Genomic DNA, 21,349 nt, shown 5'->3' with positions numbered 1-21,349 from the left:
ATCTTGCCTTTCATGAAGCTGGGAGTAGTTTCATAAGTTACCTACGTATGCAATTTTTAAAAATGAATCTGCATCAATCTACTGGCTGTCACAATGCTCTCTGAATTTTAGCACCAACTATTGTCACCATATTTTGAAAATATGACTTCAAATAACCAAACTAACCATTTTAAATGTCTATCTTAAGAAGGCTGCAAGACATCAGATCACTAATTTCTGACTCATAACAGCTAGGAAACAGTCCTAAACTCCCAGATATAGAAACATCCTCTTGAACAAGTGACTTAAATTTTCTAACTCTCTGTTAACTATAAATTGGGGATGATTTTCATCTTGGGAGAGTGTTTTAAGAGCCAAATAGGATAGCAAATGTAAAGTATCATATTGACTTATTAATTAAATATTAAAATGTTACTCATTTTCTCTCCTGGCAGTTAAAACATAAGTTGTTCTATTTGCTAGGCATCATTATCAATCAGGAATTAGACATTAGCAAAAGTATGTAATTAATTATTTCAAGAAAACAACTATATATATCATTTTTTTTTTGCAGAAAAGTAAAAGGTAGAATCTTAATGTTATATCTCTGAAAAGTAAGCAAATCTAAGAAGCAGATGATGTCTACTGACTGTATGATTATACTTAGTCTCCCTCTGTTAGCTTTCTTAATTTCAAAAGTTAACACAATTTAGAATTCCATGGATGGTATAGTCCATGGGGTTGCAAAGAGTCAGACACGACTGAGTGACTTTCACTTTCATAAAGCTCTCTAAAAAGTATTTTCTTCAAAAAAAAGGAATCTGATGAAAAATAAAATAGAACTATGAATATAGACGAAAGAAGACAAAACTCAAACTGTTAGGAAAAATTACAATTAATAGTTTCAGATGTTATATGTAGTCATTAACTTTAGCTTCAGTAACTGTTATATGTAGTCATTAACTTTAGCTTCAGTAACCAGAATGCAAAAGTAAGAAGTCAAGAAACAGCTGGAGTAACAGGCAAATTTGGCCTTGGAATAAGGAATGAAGCAGGGCAAAGACTAATAGAGTTTTGCCAAGAAAATGCACTGGTCATAGCAAACACCCTCTTCCAACAACACAAGAGAAGACTCTACACATGGACATCACCAGATGGTCAACACTGCAATCAGATTGATTATATTCTTTGCAGCCAAAGATGGAGAAGCTCTATACAGTCAACAAAAATAAGACCAGGAGCTGACTGTGGCTCAGATCATGAACTCCTTATTGCCAAATTCAGACTTAAATTGAAGAAAGTGGGGAAAACCACTAGACCATTCAGGTATAACCTAAATCAAATCCCTTGTGATTATACAGTGGAAGTAAGAAATAGATTTAAGGGACTAGATCTGATAGACAGAGTGCCTGATGAACTATGGAATGAGATTCGTGACATTGTACAGGAGACAGGGATCAAGACCATCCCCATGGAAAAGAAATGCAAAAAAGCAAAATGGCTGTCTGGGGAGGCCTTACAAATAGCTGTGAAAAGAAGAGAAGTGAAAAGCAGAAGAAAAAAGGAAAGATATAAGCATCTGAATGCAGAGTTCCAAAGAATAGCAAGAAGAGATAAGAAAGCCTTCTTCAGCGATCAGTGCAAATAAATAGAGGAAAACAACAGAATTGGCAAGACTAGAGATCACTTCAAGAAAATTAGAGATACCAAGGGAACATTTCATGCAAGGATGGGCTCGATAAAGGACAAAAATGGTACAGACCTAACAGAAGCAGAAGATATTAAGAAGAGGTGGCAAGAATACACAGAAGAACTGTACAAAAAAGATCTTCACGACCCAGATAATCACAGTGGTGTGATCACTGACCTAGAGCCATACATCCTGGAATGTGAAGTTAAGTGGGCCTTAGAAAGCATCACTATGAACAAAGCTAGTGGAGGTGATAGAATTACAGTTGAGCTATTTCAAATCCTGAAAGATGATGCTGTGAAAGTGCTGCACTCAATATGCCAGCCAATTTGGAAAACTCAGCAGTGGCCACAGGACTGGAAAAGGTCAGTTTTCATTCCAATCCCAAAGAAAGGCAATGCCAAAGAATGCTCAAACTACCGCACAATTGCACTCATCTCACATGCTAGTAAAGTAATGCTCAAAATTCTCCAAGCCAGGTTTCAGCAATATGTGAACCGTGAAATTCCTGATGTTCAAGCTGGTTTTAGAAAAGGCAGAGGAACCAGAGATCAAATTGCCAACATGCACTGGACCATCGAAAAAGCAAAAGAGTTCCAGAAAAACATCTATTTCTGCTTTATTGACTATGCCAAAGCCTTTGACTGTGTGGATCACAGTAAACTGTGGAAAATTCTGAAAGAGATGGGAATACCAGACCACCTGACCTGCCTCTTGAGAAACATATATGCAGATCAGGAAGCAACAGTTAGAAGTGGACACGGAACAACAGACTGGTTCCAAATAGGAAAAGGAGTACGTCAAGGCTGTATATTTTCACCCTGTTTATTTAACTTATATGCAGAGTACATCATGAGAAACGCTGGACTGGAAGAAGCACAGGCTGGAATCAAGATTGCTGGGAGAAATATCAATAACCTCAGATATGCAGATGACACCACCCTTATGGCAGAAAGTGAAGAGGAACTCAAAAGCCTCTTGATGAAAGTGAAAGTGGAGAGTGAAAACGTTGGCTTAAAGCTCAACATTCAGAAAACGAAGATCATGGCATCCGGTCCCATCACTTCATGGCAAATAGACAGGGAAACAGTGAAAATAGTGTCAGACTTTATTTTCTTGGGATCCAAAATCATTGCAGATGGTGACTGCAGCCATGAAATTAAAAGATGCTTACTCCTTGGAAGGAAAGTTATGACCAACCTAGATAGCATATTCAAAAGCAGAGACATTACTTTGCCAACACAGGTCGATCTAGTCAAGGCTATGGTTGTTCCTGTGGTCATGTATGGATGTGAGAGTTGGACTGTGAAGAAGGCTGAGTGCCGAAGAAAAGCTTTTGAACTGTGGTGTTGGAGAAGACTCTTGAGAGTCCCTTGGACTGCAAGGAGATCCAATCAGTCCATTCTGAAGGAGATCAGCCCTGGGATTTCTTTGGAAGGACTGATGCTAAAGCTGAAACTCCAGTACTTTGGCTATCTCATGTGAAGTGTTGACTCATTGGAAAAGACTCTGATGCTGGGAGGGATTGGGGGCAGGAGGAGAAGGGGACAACAGAGGATGAGATGGCTGGATGGCATCACTGACTCGATGGCCGTGAGTCTGAGTGAACTCCAGGAGTTGGTGATGGACAGGGAGGCCTGGTGTGCTGTGATTCATGGGGTCGCATAGAGTTGGACACGACTGAGCAACTGAACTGAACTGAACTGTATGTACCATGTTACCCAGAATCTTCTATATATTTTTTTATCAGTAAAGTAATCTATAATTATCACCCTATCACCTTCTTCAGTCAGTGCGGAACTTTACCATTTCATGATTTCTTCTCCAGATCACCTTCAAAGGAGGCACAGGTGAGAGCTGTCATTCTGGCTTTAGTGAGTCTCCCCCCAAAACTTCTTTGAGTTGTGTTTTGTAGATAAATATCAGTGTTCTACGTTCTCTTGCAAGAATGTCCAGCTATACAGTTAAGGTAGCTTCCCCTGTTCTGTTCATGGCAATACATGAGTAAGCCCCTGAACCTGAAGCTCTGATCACTTCAAGAATGAGTGAATGAAAACCCTCCTAAGATACTATCATTTTGCAGAAAGCTTCCATTTATATGCCATGACACATGAGGAGCTGGCGGTCTACCGACTTTGAAGTCCATTCCTCAGAATCTTCCTTCTTTACTCAACATGTTCTCTGACATTTGAACAAAATGTAATGAGCTAAATTTCTCCTGTACTGCATGCTGTTCATTCACATCTCCTTTTGAGTATGATCTACTTCTTACTTCAGACTTAGGAACCTGTGCTCATGCATGTTCTGAGTTGTGCTATGATAAATCTTGTGCGTCATTGTCATTTTAGATTGAAACTCTGCAATCTGTGAAATACCTTATCCTCAGGTGTTACCTGTAGATTTCCATAATGAAGAAGTGGTCCGCATTTCAGCTTTCTCTTTCAAACCATGAATCAAAGCTTCTTTTTATGTATGTATGTATGCATTTATGGCCCTTGTGTTTCATGGTTGGGAGTGTTTGGTATGGGTCTAGCATTTGCAGTTTGGCCAACAGAGGGTTGTTGACTTTTGAGGTGCCCAGTGGGAGGGATTTTACTGCTACTGTCATCGGGCCGTAATGACAATATGGAGCCAGGGAAGCTGCCTGGGAACTGATTATAGGTGGCATAACCTTTTGCTCTGGCTGGAGCCAGAAAGCTGCTGGGGGAAGCGGAAAAAACAGAGGATATGTGAGAGCCCCCTGTGGTGGAAGCAGGGATTCGCGCTGTCAGGGATGGATGAAAATGGAAGGCTGCTCGGTAGGGCTAGAGGAGCTGAGGTTTTAAATGCATGCTTTTTAGAAGCACTGTTTGTCTTGTGAATTATAATACTAATTAAACAAAGTAGAAGCAAAAATAATTTTTAAAAACAGAAAGGACGAACTCTTTCATATAAGACTTAAAGTCAAGTGCCTAACAGGGTTATTATTAAAACGTAATTTAAAATAATAACTTGAGTGTGTCGAAGTATGCATTAAATCTTATAAATGCTCTATAAATGGGCTATCATTTGAGAGTTACACTAGTTTCCATTTTATTTGAATTTGTAAACACTGTGGTAGATGTTTTAATTTAATAATGTCTAAAGCCTACTTGAAACATGCTTATTTTAAAACCTTCTAATTATTGGTCTTATACTGATAGGTGAAAGATTAACAATATGATATAGAGATTGGTGGTCCTAAGAGGTTAATTTAAACTAAGTGTTCTGTTTAGTGTTAAAGTCTGTTTCAAACGAAAGTGTTTTAATTAAGGAGTGTGAGTGTGCTATCTGAATAAGATAAAATTTCATGAGCTGTGAGATCAGAAGACCAAACTGGACGCCCTGGGGTATGCCAAAATTTATGACCTTTGATTTTTTTTTTCATTTTTTAAATAGAATACATACCTACCAGTGTTCACCATATGTGTGGCTCTAGCTAGTATATCATGTTTCAACTCTCATGGCCCTTGTGACACAATGGATACAGTGCATGCCATAGGCTGTTTGTAGTCACTCGACCTTCAGATGCTGTGATCTTAGTTATCTATATAGATTCAGAATTAGCCAAAGATATTTTTTCATGGCAGAATCTATAGGAATATAATTTTAGCTCTCATTTTAACTTATGTACTGAAAATTAAAATGTTAAAACCTTAGAACAGTGCATTTTTGTTCAAGAGTCTCACTACTTTCATTCAACATCTCATTGTCCTGTCGTTGTTGTTAGTTGCTAAATCATGTCTGACTCTTTTGCAACCCCAAGGCCTGTAGCCCGCCAGGCTCCTCTGTCCATGGGATTTCCCAGGCAAGCATACTGGGTGGGTTGCCACTTCCTTTTTCAGGGGATCTCCCCAACCCAAGGATTGAGCCCACGTCTCCTGCATTGGCAGGCGGATTCTTTACCACTGAGCCACCAGGGAAGCCCCTCATTGTCCTTTATCACCTTCCTATTTCAGAGTGTAAATCCTACTGCCGCTCTTGTCAAAAACAATTTTTAAAATTTCACCATGGAAACAATCATGTGCATATATATATAACTGATAAGTGTTCATCAGGAACATATAAAGATATGAAAACAGTAAAAATAGAATGCCTTATGTGAGTCTATGAATGCGAAGAGTTGACTCATTGGAAAAGACTCTGATGCTGGGAGGAATTCGGGGCAGGAGGAAGAGGGGACGACAGAGGATGAGATGGCTGATGGCATCACTGACTCGATGGACGTGAGTTTGAGTGAACTCCGGGAGTTGGTGATGGACAAGGAGGTCTGGCATGCTGCAATTCATGGGGTCGCAAACAGTCGGTCATGACTGAGCGACTGAACTGAACTGAACTGAATCTATATAACCATCTATCTATACACACCTTTATATACACATGTACATGTATATATATGTGTGTATGTATACTGTTTATGTCTCCATGTCTTCCCTGGTGGCTCAGACGGTAAAGCATCTGTCTACAATGTGGGAGACCTGGGTTTGATCCCTGGGTCGGGAAGATCCCCTGGAGAAGGAAATGGCAATCCACTCCAGTACTATTGCCTGGAGAATCCCATGGACAGAGGAGCGTGGTAGGCTACAGTCCATGGGGTTCGCAAAGAGTCGGACACGACTGAGCAACTTCATTTTCTTTCACTTATACTGTTTATGTATATTTACATATTTACATACCTGTACACATATAGACAGAGGAAGAGAGACATCATATATTAATCTAGCCCCAATAATAATTAGATACTTAGAGTAGTAAACTGTATAAATGATACAAAGGAAACAATGCTATCCTTGCCCTACATGGTATTAAAATGGCGATAAGAAGATTAGGTAGATAAAATCCTTACTATCAGCAAACACTTAAAATGTATGTGATACTGGCAATTTCTATATTCAAATGAATATAAAGATTAAGTTTACTTAATCAGAGCATACGTTTTCAAGGCAATGAGTCTTATGCATGGAAGAACTCAGATATAGAGATTGTGTCTAAAAACATGAAGTAAACTTAGAATAATACTACAGCAGTGAGAGGCACAAAACACAGTTGGCCCTCCATACCTGTGGATTCTGCATCCATGGTTTCAACCAACCATGGATTGAAAATATTTTTTTAAAAAGATCCATAAACTTCAGAAAAGCAAAACTTGAATTTGTACACAACAGCAACGATTTATGTAGCATTTACATTGTATTTACAGCTCTTTCCACAGCATTTACATCATTTTAGATAGTATAAGTAACCCAGAAATGATTTCAAGTATACAGGAGGCTTTTTTAGGTTATAAGCACAACAATGCCATTTTCTATAAGGGATGGAGCATCTGCAGAGTTTGGTCTCCAAGGAGTTTGGTTGCCAAGGAGTGGAGGGGATTCTGGAACCAATCCCACATGGGTACCACAGAATGACTGTACTACATGAACACACTATATGAGAAACACAGAGTAATCTGGGTTTCCTGAGATTCTTTGGGCATCAAATTTTGGACCACAAAAAGGCCATACATAGAAATATTTATATATAAGATTTGGATGTTAAAATAAGTTAAACTCACAAAAGCAGAATTGCTGAACAGCAGTCTAAAGTGCATGGGATGAATCTCATGAGGAGTCACAGGAGACTCTTAGTTGAGTCAGAGGTGACAGTAAATAAGTTTGGGGAAGATTGGAAGAGTAGTTTATATATCCCCAGCCTCTGAAGCCTACTTTTTCACAGGACACTTCATTATCAAGGAGCAACCTCACCAAGAAAATTTGTTACCCAATGTAGAAGAGAAGATTGAGAAACTGGCTACAATCCCTCAGTCCTCTATGTTGACACCCTTTAAATGTTGCTTTACATTTATTTCTATCAAGGAGTGAAGTTGTTTTTTTTTTTATATTTTTATTTTTCACCATCTCTTGAATACAGGCTGTCTGTGTGACCTGGTTGGCCAATAGAATGCAGTATACGTGACAGCATGGCAATTCTGAGTGTAGGGCTTGAGTCCAGAGTCACTTCCCCTCTCTTTATTGAAATCTTTCTCAGTTGTCATGTAAATAAGTTCCAGCTTGCCTGCTGAAGAATGAGAAAGAAGAGAGAGAGAGACATCCTCCCAGCTCTACTAATTCTACTTGGCCACTTCCCAGCTGACCATACTGTTGAGCTCAGATACAGGAGTGAGCCCACCAACACAAGAACTGCCCAGGTAAGGCCAGCCCAACTGCCAGTCAGAGACTCATGAGTTAAACCACCAAGATTTGCAGTCCTTTGTAACAAAACAAAAGCTAACTGATACTCATGGTCAATATCCTCCTGATGAAAGAATAAGGTTAGGGGTTTACCACACAGGCGATCTAAGTGCATTCCTGTTATATATGAAATAAGTTTAATTGACACCACTCAATTATAAGATAAACTTTTTCACGAAAATATATTAGACAAGTCAGAGGTAACAGTCTCGATCTTCAAGTTATACTTTAAAATGAGTATGCGTTGTGATTTTAGTTTCCAGTGAGTTCTGGACTACTGCTCTTGCCATATGAATGCCAGGGGCTTTGTTGGTTGTTCAGTTCACTTTTGGAATAGTCTCCATACAATCAACTTCTGGTTTTAAATCATTTTACATTAAATGCTACACAATTATCTAAAACATGAAACAGAACAAAGGATTTATTCTGCAGAAAAAGATTTGTGTATTGTTAGGTAAGCTTTGTGTAACTCCAGATAGAGAAGCTTTCTCCCTTTCACATAGTAGGCTTTCTAGCATTCCACATACGTGTGACTACGTGTATGTGCATCCAATAATGAATGCTAATATAAAGCAAATTGCCTTTCTTATGGTCCAATATTAATTAAAACCAAATGTCCCTTCCACAATGTAGCCAATGTACGTTAATTATTCTGTCTTGTGCAGATGTGAAAAGAGGGAGTTCACAATTATTAAGGAGAAAAACATACATATTGTAACAATAAATGTCCACAATGTGAAATATATTGCTTTTTCCCTATGAGTTACTTGAATACTTGCCAAATAACCCTTTATCCACCACTTAAATAATGTAAATTGTTCTTTCACAATAATATATAGTTAGAATTACCTTTGTATGGAGTTTAACTGAAACATGTTCATTTCCATTTACCTTCCCTCCCCAGTTTTAAACAATGCAAAATCACAGTAAGTTTTTAAAGTCTTTACTGACATAAATATAAACATAAAAAAATGAGTTTTATTTTACAGAAGAAAGAGCATTGATCGCAACCATAATTAACTTGGAATACACCTTTCTGTTTAAACTTGGGAAAATCTTTTTACTTTCTGAGATTAATTTTCTTTGTCTATTAAGTTGGAATAAGAATACCTAGAAAGGCAGTGGATGGAAAATGGCTGAAGAGATTAAGAAATGACATGTATAAAGTGGTCAACTACAAATGATCTTCCCTATATTGCTCTGTATTGGGAATAGAAATTAAATCCCTTAAGATAAATTCAGATTTTCAGATATTTGAGCTCTCACTCTCAAGCTATCTTTATCTGTGTTCTAAATGTTTTACCAGAGAACACTTTCTCTGTTTCTAAGTAATGACACTGTGTGATAAACATTTGAGAACCGCAATCAAATGCTGATACATCAGGAAAGAAAAGCTGTAAAGGATAACCACTGTCCCCCAGTGTCTTTGTATCCCCTCCCCAAGGGGGAAATGGTGTTTCCCAAAGTGATGACAAAAAGCATGATTAAAAGGCAGAAATTTGGCAGAGACCATTTTCAGTCCCAAATTGGTGGTAGTTTCTCTGCAGTTCTGTTTCCATAGCCTATCTGTCAGTATTCTGTAAGTCAGATGGCACTTCTGGTGGGGACTTTGGGTTCTGACATTAGCTTCTCTGGTGGCTTTAGAGGAAGTGGCTGTCCTAGTGACTCATTTCTTCCCTGTGGAAATGATCCTGGACCCTGAGTTGGAAACTGGTTTAATTCCCTATACCAAATATCTTTCTTGTTAAAATACCTAGAGATTTTTCTAGGATTGGAATTTTCTATCTCTTGGACTAATCCCTGACTGATACAGCTTCAAAAGGTTTTTGATAAGGAATAAATCTGTTCAACAAAGAGAGAGATTGTAGGAGAGAAATATTGATAAAGAGCTAGGTTAGATTTAGATTATGGGCTTCCCTGGTGGCTCAGAGGGTAAAGCCATTCTTAAATGCATTGGTAAGGAAGTGGAATTCATTCTAAAATTCATGAGAAGCCACTTGAGCAGAGAAGGAGCATGATCAATACATATTTTAAGAAGATGGTTCTGGAACCTGTGAGTGGAATAAATGGAAAGATGCTAGACTGGAAGTAAATGGCTTGATCCAATGAAAGCTGTTGGAGCTGACATCCACCACAACAGAATAAAAGAAGATCCTCTGATCAGTTCTAATGAAGTGGATGAAACTGGAGCCTATTAAACAGAGTGAAGTAAGCCAGAAAGAAAAACACCAATACAGTATACTAACGCATATATATGGAATTTAGAAAGATGGTAACAATAACCCTGTGTACGAGACAGCAAAAGAGACACTGATGTATAGAACAGTCTTATGGACTCTGTGGGAGAGGGAGAGGGTGGGAAGATTTGGGAGAATGGCATTGAAACATGTAAAATATCATGTATGAAACGAGTTGCCAGTCCAGGTTCGATGCACCGATACTGGATGCTTGGGGCTGGTGCACTGGGACGACCCAGAGGGATGGTATGGGGAGGGAGGAGGGAGGAGGGTTCAGGATGGGGAACACATGTATTCCTGTGGCGGATTCATTTTGATATTTGGCAAAACTAATACAATTATGTAAAGTTTAAAAATAAAATAAAATTAAAAAAAAAAAAAAAGAAGATCCTCTGAGACAGCAGCACTTTCACAAGCACCAGGCAGGCAACTGGTTTTAATACTATTAGAAAAATAACCAATAACAAGGCTTATTTTTTTTTTTCCTATTACAGCTCACAGCTGTCATTTTGTTTAATGCTTTAATGTTAAATTTATAATAGGTTTCCCAGCTGACACAGGCAGGGTGACATGTAAATGAATGGATATGAGGTGCACCTTCAAGTATCATTTCTCTGACAGATGTTTCCCAGCAATATGTATCAGTTCTTATCACAAACATATTGGTGGTTTTAATTAAAACTATGAAACACTAGAAAAATAAAAACAACTTGAATATTTCCCGGTGATAAAACCAAGTGCCAGGCTTTGTATATGTACTCACTACACAATAGGTCTCTTACTTTCCATAATACCTACAAAATGAAAAACCCCAGTATACCATGACAAAGCCAGGTGTGCTCTGAGGCTAGAATATGCCCTTGGGTATAGACACTTTGTCTGTGGAATACCCAAGTAATTCTGGGACCATTGAGCAAACTGACTTAAAGTGTCATTTGAGAAGATAAATATCCCCTCATGCTTCAGGGAAAAGGAAAGATAAAATCCAATTACAGAGTCAGAAAAACAGCTTTTTGAAGAATAAAGCACTTGAAGTGGGCCTTGAAACAAACATGGAAAAGATGATGGAAATGATATGATGAAAAGTACTTTCAAATAAAGGAAAAAAGGATATAAGGATTTAATACAGGTTGGACCTATATTGTGGAGAACAAAAAATGGTTTGCTGAGAAATCAGTATTTGATTGGTGGACTATAGAGACACTTCAAAAGATTTTAAGTGGAAAACTGATCAAATAAATAAATTACAATAAAATGTTGGTATCAATACATTTACTGATGGAATTCCTCTGAAAGATACACTTATCTATGCATCTATAGAGCTGGTCTCTAAATAGTTTTCCAAAAAAACTTGTTGCCATCATTTATAAAATGGGATATATCACAATTATAAAGTACAGACTTTGGGCTTTCTCAGGGTTTATTTGAAAACTGAAGATACATAAGCAGGAAGCATAAAATCCTACTCAGAAATTGTAGTAGGTTTCAGTTCAGTTCAGTTTCTCATTCTTGTCTGACTCTTTGCGACCCCATGGACTGCAGCACTCCAGGACTCCCTGTCCATCACCAATTCCCAGAGTTTACTCAAACTCAGGTGGTGATGCCATCCAACCATCTCATCCTCTGTCGGCCCCTTCTCCTCCTGCCTTCAATCCTTCCCAGCATCAGGGTCTTTACAAATGAGTCAGTTCTTCACATCAGGTGGCCAAATTATTGGAGTTTCAGCTTTAGCATCAGTCCTTCTGCTAAATATTCAGGACTGATCTCCTTTAGGATGGACTGGTTGGATCTCCTTGCTCTCTAAGGGACTCTCAAGAGTCTCCTCCAACACCACAGTTCAAAAGTATCAATTCTTCGGCACTCATCTTTCTTTATAGTCCAACTCTCACATCCATACATGACTACTAAAAAAACCATAGCTTTGAGGAGAGGGACCTTTGTTGGCAAAGTAATGTCTCTGCTTTTTAATATGCTGTCTAGGTCGGTCATAGCTTTTCTTCCAAATTAAAAGGAGTCTTTTAATTTCATGGCTGAAGTCACCATCTACAGTGATTGTGGAGCCCCCAAAATAAAGTCTGTCTCTGTTTCCACTGTTTCCCCATCTATTTGCCATGAAGTGACGGGATCAGATGCTATGATCTTAGTTTTTTGAATGTTGGGCTTTAAGCCAACATTTTTACTCTCCTCTTTTACTTTCATCAAGAGTAGTAGGTTTAGAGACAAAGATTTGTTATCATATTTTGAGGCACTGGAATTAGTGGTTGTGGCTCCCTTTGCCATGCATTTACAGCTTCCACTAGTACATTTCATTTATCCATGTTCTTGGTATATTTGAAATAGCTAAAATCTGGGGATAGCTAAACTGGGGATAGCTGTATCCCCATTCCTAGAATATATCCCACCCCCATATAAGTTCACAAAGTACTTTCCACACTCCAATGCATTTGTCAATCACTAGATTTTCAGTATAGGCATGCAAACTTTGTTTTATTACACTCTGATTCATTGAAGGCTAGATGACAGCATTTGTTAGCAACAAGATATTTTCTAACTAAGGTATGTACTTTTTTTTAGATATAATGCTCTTGCACACTTAATAGACTATGGCATATTGTAAACTTAATTTTCATACATACTGGGAAACCAAAAATTTGTGTGACTTTCTTTAATATGTATTTGCTTTATTGAGGTGGTCTAGTACTAAACCTATAATACATATAAGGCATGCCTGTACTATTCTCCACATACGTTGATAAAGTATTTATTTCAAGTCTGTCTTCTCAGGCAGTTGTTCCAGTTAACAATAAATTAAAAACTTCATGAAATAAAAAATTTAAGTTTAGAAATCAAACTTTATATTTGATCATGCCTTCATATTTATTAATTTTCAGAAAGTTTAAATCCATTACCTGCACTATCAAAGCAGTGGGAAAAACTCACTTAAAATTGTATACTCAAAGAAAGGTAATTTATTACATTCATGAGTTATAATATATTGTGTTTATTTAATTTTATTTCATGTTTTAAGTATAACATAAATAAATTTATCACTATGGTAAATAATTTTTCATTAAAATAATTACTTTCTGATTACAATACATAATAGTTTAGCTAAATGAGTGTCTCTGTATGAAGGCACAATTAGGCATATATGGGTCCTTGATCATAAAACTAGGGTGTTTTGGAAGTTTGGAAGTACATAGCTGAGACATTTGGAATACTACAATTTTGACACTGTTGGGGTTATGTGATTGCTTTCTGACTAACTATAAGGTAAAGTCAGGGGAAAGACAAAAATGAAAAAGGACACAGCTGGATATGATGCTCCTGCTGGCTGCAAAAATCAATTCCTGGTACCTGAAGGGAGCAAAGGAGGAGAAGAGATTTCCATATCTTAGAGACATGCTGTGTCAACCAGAAGCTCAAGCAAACACAGGTAATATAAAAGTAAATGTTTCTGGATTTGGTAACTTTCAAGTTCTAATTTGGTATGTTTGCACCAATGGTTTACACAGCCATTGAGTCAGGCCCACAAGTTTAAAAATAATTATTTGCTCACTGAAATAATTTCATAAAATAAACCAAGTCTTCAGCTTTTAAACCAAAAACTAATACAGTGTTAAAATAATGCCACTGCTTAGTGTGCATGTACAGTCTGTAGAATTAAGGTTTTCTGCTAGTAGTTTTGTAATTTGATCCAGGATACTGGGAATATCTCACCAATCACCTTAGATGGCCCTCACTTGAAAACACACACACACACACCCCATGAAGAGATGGGTACAGAAAAGAAACAATATATAAATTAAAATTCCAGGGTATTAGCTAATAGGCTAAATCCATACCATGAAACAAAGTCTCGTAAAAACTGTGATGCAGTTTATGCTGCTGCTGCTGCCACTAAGTTGCTTCAATCATGTCTGATTCTGTGCGACCCCATAGACAGCAGCCCACTAGTCTTCCCTGTCCCTGGGATTCTCCAGGCAAGAACACTGGAGTGGGTTGCCAGTTCCTTCTCCAATGCATGAAAGGGAAAAGGGATAGTTAAGTCGCTCAGTCGTGTCCGACTCTTAATGACCCCATGGACTGCAGCCTACCAGGCTCCTCTGCCCATGGGATTTTCCAGGCAAGAGTACTGGAGTGGGCTGCCATCACCTTCTCTGATGCAGTATATAGTTTAATGGAAAACCTTACTTTCCTCACTTCTTAAACTTTGGCTTTATTTTCTTCATCTGCCTCCCTAACAGGAACCAAAGTAGCAGGGCAAGTGAGATCATCAGATATGTACGTCCAACTTTGGTAAATCTTGGCCATATCAAAGTTGATGGTACACAAAGGAAGTGGAAAATCAAAAAAAGAATGGAAGACTCACAATAGATTTAACACAATGATCTCACCTTCTGAAAAGTATAACCCTATCAATGCCTTGGACTCAAGCAATTTGATCAGTAGCTTCTTCTCTAAGGAAGAGCTCTGGGGTGGTGAAAGAAGGAAGTAGAAACATTATTCTAAGCCTTATTTTTGCCCCTCTGCCCTCATACAGCCTGTTTCTATTCATTTCTATTCATTTTATAAGTTTTATGTCTTAATTGATAAAATTAACTTCCTAGAATAATCAGGCCACAGACTATCTGTATCCAGGTTTATAGATTTTAAGTATATCCTCTGAGTGTATTATTTCTGAAGAAAATGAAAAAGCACTTCAGAAAAAGGCCATTAGTTGAAGAGATTAAAAAAAAAAACTTCAGCATTTTGCCATCTCATTTTGAGATACAGTTCTGGACTTTAGGAATTTCAAATTATTCCTCTGATTCGCAGACATAGCAAAGTTCAGTGAGGCAGTGTTCTTCATTAAGAAACATTTAACTCAGTAATGGTCTGGGCCAACTGGAGAATGAAGAAAAGCAATTTAAAAGAGCACAGGATCTGTTTTAAGAATAATCACTTGTTTGCCACATAAAATGAATAATTTAGATGGCTGTTAGCCACAATTATTATAGGTGGGCAAAGGCAAATGGAAAATTGTACAATTTCATGGATGGTAATTGCATCTTGGATGCGGAAGAGAAATTCATGCATTTACTAAATTGAACTACAACGTTAAGACAAAACAACTATTTGGTCACTTGTGAACTCATTAGAGTTTTAAATCACATATTGATCTTTTTTCTAATTTTTAATACTTTATTATGCAAAATTAAATACACCAAGCATCCAGCTTCAACAATTAATAAATCATGACGAATATTATTTCACCTAAATACCCACCCAATTTCTCCAATTGCCCCACTCAGATTATTTTGATAAAAGTTTACACATTCCAATCATTTAATCTGTAATTTTTTATATTGACGCAAGGATATTGTGTTCAGTGTTTATGTCAGTTCTGAGTTCTCATTTTCCCCCAAATGACTAAAGCATAGGAAGTGAGCCACATTTACCAACATGGATCACCATGCTGCTCTTTTTTTATAAACACAGGCTGATTTATGAGATAAAGATATTGAACATATTTCAGGGTGCCTTGGTGCTTTATAATCACTATTTCTGTATATTACTTAAAAAGGGCTCAATGAATGCTTGTAGAACAAGTTCAGAAAAATCTATCATTTATGACCAATTAGGCTTATAAAATTAACATCATTATTACATATGAACAAACATTCATAATATAAAAGCTATAATAGTGCCTACCGCATAATATCAGAATTAAATGTCATAGTGCATATGGGGCTTCCCTGGTGGCTCAGACGGTAAAGCGTCTGTCTGCAATGCTGGAGACCGGGCTTTGATCCCCGGGTCAAGAAGATCCCCTGCAGAAGGAAATGGCAACCCACTCCAGTACTCTTGCCTGGAAAATCCCATGAACAGAGGAACGTGGTAGGCTACAGTCCATGGGGTCACAAACAGTCAGACACGACTGAGCGACTTTACTTACTTGAACTATTAAATATCTGACCTTAATATTCATGTTGCTGTTTGCGATTTTGTGGTTTAACTCTAACCATAAAGGAATGAGGATCTGCAAACTTTTCTGGGGCAGACTTGCCCATTTGATCATTCATGGAAAAAGAACTCTTCAAAACCTAAAAGACAATTTAGAGCTTAATTTCTTCTGTACCAACCAGTATCAAAAATAGCCTTTTATCCATTATACTTCAACCACAGTGCTAGATCCTTAGTTTTGTTTCCTTAGTGCAGGACCTCCAAATAACTCTGAATATCAACTATGTAAATATTCTGAGAGTGATGATCAACAGCTGTTGCTTTTTTTTTTTTAATTTAATTTTATTTTTTAACTTTACAATGTTGTATTGGTTTTGCCATATATCAAAATGAATCCGCCACAGGTATACATGTGTTCCCCATCCTGAACCCTCCTCCCTCCCCATACCATCCCTCTTCCCCTTGAAAATTTGCCTAGAAAACCACTACTTAGGGAGGCAGTATACTTTGGCTGTAGGGCTTCTCTCCTAACTCAGTCGGTAAAGAATCTGCCTGCAGTGCAGGAGACATGGGTTTGATTCCTGGGTCAGAAAGATCCCCTGGAGAAGGAAATGGCAATCCACTCCAGTATTCTTGCCTGGAGAATCCCATGGACAGAGGAACCTGGCGGGCTACAGTCCATGGGGTCGCAAGAGTCGGACACAACCGAGTGACTTTCACTACATTACTACTACTATACTTTGGCTCCAGAGTTCTCATCTATATATGAGTGCCACCTTGTGAGAAATTGGAAAGAGAAGAGGGAGGGTGAACATAGTTCATTATTAAGAAAAAGTGCATCAGAAGATTAAGAAAAATTATTAAGATAAAACAGAACTGAGATGTTGGTTAGGTTAGATATTTTAGTAGCATAAACCATGCTCTCTCATGCAAGATACTAGAAGTCTAGTTGGGTAATGGGCTGTAACACAGATGAGGCAATTTATATAAGTGTTGTATTAATGTCCATACTTAACTTACAGACTGTTCAGAGAAGACATGTAGGTGGCCAAAAAGCACATGCAAAGTCACTAACATCAGGGAAGCTCACATTGGTCAGAATAGCCATCATCAAAAATGCAAACAATACTCTAGCGAAAGAGTATGGACAAAAGGGACCCCCTCCTTCACTATTGGTGGGAAGGTAAACTGGTACAACCAGTATGGAGAACACTATGGAGGTTCCTTAAAAAACTTAAAATATAGCTACCATATGATCCAGCAATCCTATTCCTGGGCATACATCCAGAGAAAACCATAATCCAAAAGGATGCACGCACCTCACTCTTCACTGTGCACTATTTACAAGAGCCAAGACATGGAAGCAACTTAAATGTCTATCAATAGAGGAACAGATAAAGAAGATGTGGTACATATACAATGTACCATAAAAAATAATGAGAGAATGCCATTGCAGCGACATGGATGGACCCAGAGATTACCATACTGAGTGAAGTAAGCCAGACAAAGACAAATACCATATGATATCACTTATATGTGGAACCTAAAAAAGTAATACAAGTGTAACTTGCCCACCAAATGGAAACAGACCCACAGACACAGAAAAGAAACTTATGATTATCAAGGGGGATAGACTTGGGATAAATTGGGAGATTGGGATGAACACAACCTACTGTATAAAAGACAGATGACTTATGAGGACCTACTGTAGAGCACAGGCAACTCTACATAATATTCTGTGATAATCTATTTGAGAAAAGAATCCAAAAAAGAAAAAATGCATGTATCTATAGAACTGAATCACTGTGCTATACACCTGAAAGTATAGCACACCACTATAAATCAACTATACTTCAATAATTAAAAAAAAAAATCCTATACAAAATATACAATACATGTAAGAAATGGATCAACAATAAAAGTTAGTGGTCATTAACTGAAGTATGGTCAGAATTCATTCTCAGAAATTGTAATTATGTAACTCTAAACTAGATCCTCAAGAGTTCATACTTTAAAAAACTTCGAGGGCAAATTTTGATATATACCATTTATTGAATGACAATAATATGAAGATTATGATGTGAGTTGCATATGATTACAAAGTAGAATACAAGATGTCTGCAAAAATGATCTTCAGGAGAGGTAGGGTGTCACTGATTGCCTTCACAGTTTGCTTGACTGGCCTTTCAAAACTATGTAAGTGACTAGTACTTACATTATTGTTGTTCAGTCACTCAGTCATGTCCAACTCTTTGCAACCCCATGGACTGCAGCACACCAGGCTTCCCTGTCCTTCACCATCTCCAGGAGCTTGCTCAAACTCATGTCCATTGAATCGCTGATGCCAACCAACCATCTCATCCTCTGTTGTCCCCTTCTCCTCCCGCCTTCAATCTTTCCCAGCATCAGGATCTTGTCTAATGTGTCTGGTCTTCACATCAGGTGGCCAAAGTATGGGAGTCTTGGCTTCATCATCAATCCTTCCAATGAATATTCCATGTTGATTTCCTTTGGGATTGACTGGTTTTATTTCCTTGCAGTCCAAGGGACTCTCAAGAGTCTTCTCGAACATCACATTTCAAAAGCATCAGTTCTTCAGCGCTCAGCCTTATTTAAGGTCCAGCTCTCATATCCATGCATAACTACTGGAAAAACCATAGCTTTGACTAGACAGAACTTTGTAAGCAAAGTAATGTCTTTGCTTTTTTATATGCTGTCTAGGTTTGTCACAGCTTTTCTTTCAAGGAGCAAGCATCTTCTAATTTCATGATTACAGTCACCATCTGCAGTGATTTTGGAGCCCAAGTAAATAAAGTCTCTCACTGTATCCATTTTTCCCCCATCTATTTGCCATGAAGTGATGGGATCAGATGCCATAATCTTCATTTTTTGAATGTTGAATTTTAAGCCAACTTTTTCACTCACCTCTTTCACCTCAATCAAGAGGCTCTTTAGTTTTTCTTCACTTTCTGCCATAAGGGTGGTGTCATCTGCATATCTGAGGTTATTGATATTTCTCCATGCAATCTAGATTTCAGCTTGTGCTTCATCCAGCCCAGAATTTCACATGATGGACTATGCATATAAGTTAAATAAGCAGGGTGACAATATACAGCTTTGACGTACTCCTTTTCCTATTTGGAAGCAGTCTCTTGTTCTATGTCCAGTTCTAACTGTTGTTTCCTGACCTGCATATAGGTTTCTCAAGAGGCAGGTCAGGTGGTCTGGTATTCCCATCTCTTGAAGAATTTTCCATAGTTTATTGTAATCCACACAGTCAAAAGCTTTGGCATCATCAATAAAGCAGAAATAGATGTTTTTCTGGAACTCTCTTCCTTTTCCCATGATCCAGCAGATGTTGGCAATTTGATCTCTGGTTCCTCTGCCTTTTCTAAAACCAGCTTGAACATCTGGAAGTTCATGGTTCATGTACTGCTGAAGTCTGGCTTGGAGAATTTTGAGCATTACTTTACTAGCATGTGAGATGAGTGCAATTGTGCAGTAGTTTGAGCATTCTTTGGCATTGCCTTTCTTTGGGATTGGAATGAAAACTGACCTTTTCCAGTCCTGTGGCCACTGCTGAGTTTTCCAAATTTGCTGGCATATGCTTTGTTCATAGTGATGCTTTCTAAGGCCCACTTAACTTCACATTCCAGACATCTTGGAATGTGATCACACCATCGTGATTATCTGGGTCGTGAAGATCTTTTTTGTACAGTTCTTCTGTGAATTCTTGCCACCTCTTCTTAATATCTTCTGCTTCTGTTAGGTCCATATCATTTCTGTCCTTTATCGAGCCCATCTTTGCATGAAATGTTCCCTTGGTATCTCTAATTTTCTTGAAGAGATCTCTAGTCTTTCCCATTCTATTGTTTTCCCCTGTCTCTTTGTACTGATCCCTGAGGAAGGCTTTCTTATCTCTCCTTGCTATTCTTTGGAACTCTGCATTCAGATGCTTATATCTTTCCTTTTCTCCTTTGCTTTTAACTTGTCTTCTTTTCACAGCTATTTGTAAGGCATCCTCAGACAGCCATTTTGCTTTTTTGCATTTCTTTTCCATGGGGATGGTCTTGATCCCTGTCTCCTGTACAATGTCAGGAACCTCCATCCATAGTTCATCAGGCACTCTGTCTATCAGATCTAGTCCCTTAAATCTATTTCTCACTTCCTCTGTATAATCATAGGTGAAGTCTCTCAGTCATGTCTGACTCTTTGTGACCCCACGGACTGTAGCCTACCAGGCTCTTCCATCCATGGGATTTTCCAGGCAAGAGTACTGGAGTGGTTTACCATTTCCTTCTCCAGAGGATCTTCCTGACCCAGGGATCAAACCCAGGTCTCTCACATTGTAGGCAGATGCTTTACCATTTCAGCCACCAGGGAAGGTATAAGTATAAGGGATTTGATTTAGGTCATACATGAATGGTCTAGTGGTTTCCCCACCAAGGTATCATTAATCATTTTAGAAGGACAACACGCATGTCAGAGTCAAAAAACAAAGTCTTTACCAACCACATAAAAATTGGCATCTTGTTAACAGATTTTCTCTCAATATATTTGATCAATTTATGCTTGGTTTGCCCTTTTTAGTCAAGTAATTGCAATAACTATCAATATATCACTTGCCACATAATATAAGAATATACTAAACTTCATTGTACAACATTTACATCTAATCTTCAGTGCTGCTGCTGCTGCTAAGTCGCTTCAGTCATGTCTGACTCTGTGTGACCCCATAGACGGCAGCCCACCAGGCTCCCCTGTCCCTGGAATTCTCCAGGCAAGAACACTGGAGTGGGTTGCCATTTCCTTCTCCAATGCATGAAAGTGAAAAGTGAAAGTGAAGTCGCTCAGTTGTGTCCGACTTCTAGCGACCCCATGGACTGCAGCCCACCAGGCTCCCACATCCATGGGATTCTCCAGGCAAGAGTACTGGAGTGGGGTGCCATTGCCTTCTCCAAATCTTCAGTGCACTTAAACTTTTTAAATTATAGTGAACTAGACTAGTTTACATGTTGCAACAAGTCTGTACTGCTTACAGTACCAAATTTCGGTGTGCCCTAAATGCTCAATTTTACAACGAAATGAAACAATCATAGAAAAGTCAGCCCTTCTCCATCTATTAGTGTCCTCTTTGATTTCTTTCACCAGTGTTTTATATTTTTCTATATATAGGTCTTTAGTTTCTTTAGGTAGATATATTCCTAAGTATTTTATTCTTTCCGTTGCAATGTTGAATGGAATTGTTT

General features: G+C 38.1%; 1 pseudogene; it reads right to left on the bottom strand.

Moving 5' to 3' along the window:
* Positions 1-3,454: 3,454 nt before the first annotated feature.
* LOC102398863 lies at positions 3,455-8,032 on the bottom strand (annotated as a pseudogene).
* Between the last annotated feature and the right edge of the window lie 13,317 nt (positions 8,033-21,349).

Source organism: Bubalus bubalis, chromosome 9 (genome assembly GCF_019923935.1).
Source record: "Bubalus bubalis isolate 160015118507 breed Murrah chromosome 9, NDDB_SH_1, whole genome shotgun sequence".
Lineage (NCBI taxonomy): Eukaryota > Metazoa > Chordata > Mammalia > Artiodactyla > Bovidae > Bubalus > Bubalus bubalis.
The sequence above is the reverse complement of the archived record's forward strand: the minus strand, read 5'-3'. Positions and strand labels throughout refer to the sequence as shown.